At 33.2% G+C, this 2,685-nt stretch overlaps 1 protein-coding gene across 4 annotated transcripts in view; it reads left to right on the forward strand.

The window, feature by feature from the left end:
• LOC106478245 (protein Tob1-like) overlaps positions 1 to 2,685 on the forward strand; it is a 29,387-nt gene that overhangs the window by 14,233 nt on the left and 12,469 nt on the right. Inside the window, exon 2 of one of the 4 annotated variants that reach the window (XM_022381810.1) lies at positions 59 to 216. The exons of the other annotated variants lie outside the window; for them this stretch is intronic. The gene's annotated coding sequence lies outside the window, so the exon portion shown is untranslated. The remainder of the gene's footprint in view (positions 1 to 58; positions 217 to 2,685) is intronic. 4 annotated transcript variants of the gene reach the window in all.

Here is a 2,685-nt window from a genome sequence, read left to right on the forward strand (position 1 = left end):
TGTGCCACTGGGGGGTCACACTTCTGGTTTTGTGTATGTGTTGTGTGTTTTCTTATAGCAAAGCCACGTCAGGCTGTCTGCTGTGTTCGCCGAGGGGAATCGAGCCACTGATTTTAGCACTATAAATCCGAAGACTTACCGCTGTTCCACCGGGGGACTTCTGGTTTGAAATTCGTAATGGACAAACTGAAAAAAATTGAAAAAACTACAGTCTAGGTGATTTTTATCATAAATATTAGTGTGAAGGTACTATTCTATCTAAAACCGTTATTTGAACTACAGAATGGTTTTAGAATCAATTTTTCTAAGGATCACAAACTAATAATTTACTGCTTACTAAATGTTTTACACCCTTTTAAAACTTTTCTAAAGAGTCATATAAATTATACTTCGTTTCAAAACTTTACTGAGCATGTGTATATATTTTACACCCTTCTTAAAGTTTTTCCGAACAATTGTATGTATTTTACAGCAAAATGAGAGTATCTTCAGAAGCATTTTTCTAGGCTGACAAATAATAAATTACCTTCTTTTATTTTAATGTGTTGTTTCTGCTTCTGGACTGAACATCACTTACAAGTTAATTTTTAATTCAAAAGTAATTAATTTTTTCAGACCAAAAAATATTCAATTCTTGTGTGAGAGGGAGTAGGAGGAACAATCGAAGTATAGAAACTCCTCGTAAACTTTACTATAACTATGTTTTCTTGAATTTAGATTCATAAAACGTACCAATTCAATTTCTGGAGCATCTCTGGCATACGTTTCACCTGCAAGTATCTTTATCTGTAATTCTTGAAATGCCATGTTTTGTTTAGTAATGTTCCAATGTTCACAATTCAATCTTATTCGGTAGTAAAGAAACGAAAAATATTCATTTAGAATTCCTAAAATAAGAATAGTGGATCATCATATGACAGCTAATACGAGTATAAAGTGAATAACATAGTCACAAACTTAACTGGTGCTTGCATTTTGCATCAGCTGCAGCCAATATAAGTTCAATACTTGTTTTAAAAACTAATAGAAGCCTTTCTAGAAAATTAGAATTTATATAAACTACGTAGATTGAAATAGGTATTGTATGTTTTGAATTTCGCGCAAAGCTATACGAGGGCTATCTGCGCTAGCCGTCCCTAATTTAACAGTGTAAGAATACAGGGAAGGCAGCTAGTCATCACCACCCACCACCAACGCTTGGGCTACTCTTTTACCAACGAATAGTGGGATTGGCCGTCACTATATAATGCCCCCACGGCTGAAAGAGCGAGCATGTTTGGTGTGACTGGGATTCGTACCCGCGACCCGCAGATTGCGAGTCGAGCTCCCTAACCACCTGGCCATGCCGGGCCTTGAAGTAGGTAGAAAAATTATTTGTCGTTAGGGTGGTTTTCGTGGTTTAAGTAGCTTTTTTTTTTTCAAGAAAAGAGGTCTGGGTTATCAAATGTAGGTTGAATGATACGAAATGAATGTGAAATACATTTATCAAGATAAATATTAGTATTTTAATGTATATTATTTATTTGGGAGACATTCGAGCAACTATCAGCGTGTGGAGTAAAATAACTTATCTGATAAACACCTATTGTCTCTAGAACTCAGACTCATAAAACAAAAGTGTAATACCTTAAATCATTATCAGAGCAGTGGTAGAATTCTAACTACTTAACAAGAGCAACTCTATAGTGAAAGAAGAGTACGTTGTACTGATACTCTCATATATATATATATATATATATAAGTATATCGTGAAATTAATTACCTCATTGTTCACTTTTCAATTAGATAACGTTAAGATTTAACAATAACTTTGCACAAAATAAACATTAAGAGCAGCTTAAAACCAACTTACAATAGTTGATGAAGATATTTGGTACAGGAAGAATCAATACTAGTTATAAGCACCTGCGTCTATGGAGACTAAGTCAGTCTGTTAAGTTTCACATTCGAGACGTTTCACCTTTCGCATTAACATGTGAGTTAAAGGGGATGAAATTGATATTTATTTCAAAAAATGATTACGGATGAGACGAGTCGCATTAGTGTATGACTGATCTTGTAATATCAAATATAGTGAAAGAATATAGCTAAATATCGCCTCAAATTTATAACTAATATTAAAGCATATATTGGTAAATTTGTTGTTATTTGGGGCTCATGATAATTACTAACATACACTGGCTAACCTTAACAACTAATTATTTGATTTGGAGATATAAGGAATCATATTATATAACAAACAAAATGATTGAACTGTGTTTTGTTTAACTCTAGGCTAGCAAAGTCCTTTCAGATATTTTCGTATATTATAGGGAAAGAAAGTGGAAATATATTATTTCCTAAATATTGTGTGTAAATAACTAAACGACTCATTTTTGCTGCTGAATCCATACTTTTAGTTCATCTCATATTCAACGATCGAAGTTCATGTTCTGTTAGTTCTTGACATTCTTACAACCGAAGATGTAGAGACAGTGCGCTCATCTTCTAGTTTATTAATAGTTGGTTTTCTTTGTTTAGTGGCAAGAGATTCTAGCATTCTAAGTTGGAATTTACAATTTCTTCCCGGGAATGAAAAATGAATCTAAAAAAATATGAAAGTAGGCCTAATATCGCTTTTTTTTAGAAAGTGTTTAGTAATACTACATTTGGAAAGTTTTTCATTCCTGCCATCCTTAAAGAAAA

This window comes from Limulus polyphemus, unplaced genomic scaffold (assembly GCF_000517525.1).
Source record: "Limulus polyphemus unplaced genomic scaffold, Limulus_polyphemus-2.1.2 Scaffold193, whole genome shotgun sequence".
Taxonomy (NCBI): Eukaryota; Metazoa; Arthropoda; class Merostomata; order Xiphosura; family Limulidae; genus Limulus; species Limulus polyphemus.